This window comes from Magnolia sinica, chromosome 13 (genome assembly GCF_029962835.1).
Source record: "Magnolia sinica isolate HGM2019 chromosome 13, MsV1, whole genome shotgun sequence".
NCBI lineage: Eukaryota > Viridiplantae > Streptophyta > Magnoliopsida > Magnoliales > Magnoliaceae > Magnolia > Magnolia sinica.
This window is the reverse complement of record NC_080585.1, coordinates 15151817-15152868: the sequence shown is the minus strand read 5'-3', so window position 1 is coordinate 15152868 and position 1052 is coordinate 15151817. Positions and strand designations below refer to the sequence as shown.

The 1052-nt window shown below is 37.1% G+C and overlaps 1 non-coding gene across 1 annotated transcript; it reads left to right on the top strand.

The window, feature by feature from the left end:
- Nucleotides 1-592: 592 nt before the first annotated feature.
- LOC131224503 (small nucleolar RNA R71) lies at nt 593-699 on the top strand. The gene has a single exon (XR_009160981.1). It is a non-coding gene; the product is annotated as a small nucleolar RNA R71 (small nucleolar RNA).
- The last annotated feature ends 353 nt before the right edge of the window (nt 700-1052 follow it).

Here is a 1052-nt window from a genome sequence, read left to right as displayed (position 1 = left end):
TTCAAAATGTTTTAAAATCGGATCCTCCTGAGGTTTCTCTTGTTGTTGTTGTAAAGTCTGATTAAAAAAACCTTAAGGGGTATCAGTTTGTCCATTCCAACAACTAAAATTTGGATGATTTTTCCCACCAGGATTGTACGTATTAGAGGTAGGTCCATTGAAAGGTCTTTGATAGTTATTTACAGCATTAGATTGCTCAGTCAATACCTCTTGAAAGGCAGATATGGTTGGACAATTTTCAGTTGTGTGACTGTTACAACCACAAATACCGCAAACAACTTCCTTACCCTTGTCCTTCCTTGATTCCATGGCCTCAAATTTCTTTATGAGATTAGCCACTTTAGAATTGAGATCATCATCCTCTTTTAAAAGGTATACTCTGCCCATTTCCTTTGATTGAGTGGGCCTAAAAGTGGTATTTGATTTTGGGTATGTGTCCCATACTTGTGTGTTTTCAACAAGTTTATCCAAGTAATCCCACACATCATCGACATTTTTATTCATAAATTCTCCATTACACATTATCTCGACCAATTGGTGCATGGAAGATGTCAGTCCATCATAGAAAAAGTGTGTAATGTGCCACGTTTCAAATCCGTATTGTGGGCATGAGCTAATAAGGTCCTTGAATCGCTCCCAACATTGGAAGAATGTTTCAACCTCCTTTTGGGCGAAATTCATAATTGACTTTTTAAGGGTGTTCATTTTATGATATGAAAAAAATTTCTTTATGAACTCCCTTGGCATGTCATTTCATGTGCCAATAAATCGGGGATGTAGTGAATGTAACCACATCTTAGCTTTCTCTTTCAAAGAAAAGGGAAAGAGTTTCAGCCTGACCGTGTCCTCAAGCACGTTAGGAAAGTATAAAGTGGTTATGATTTCATCAAACTCTTTCAAGTGTAGATATGGATTTTCAGATTCGAGCATATAAAACTTTAGAAGGAGTTGAATCACCCCTGGCTTGATATTCATGTGTCCCGTATTTTCGAAAAAAACCATACATGAGGACATACTCACCCCCGCTTGTTGTAAATAATCTCGTAAAGTAT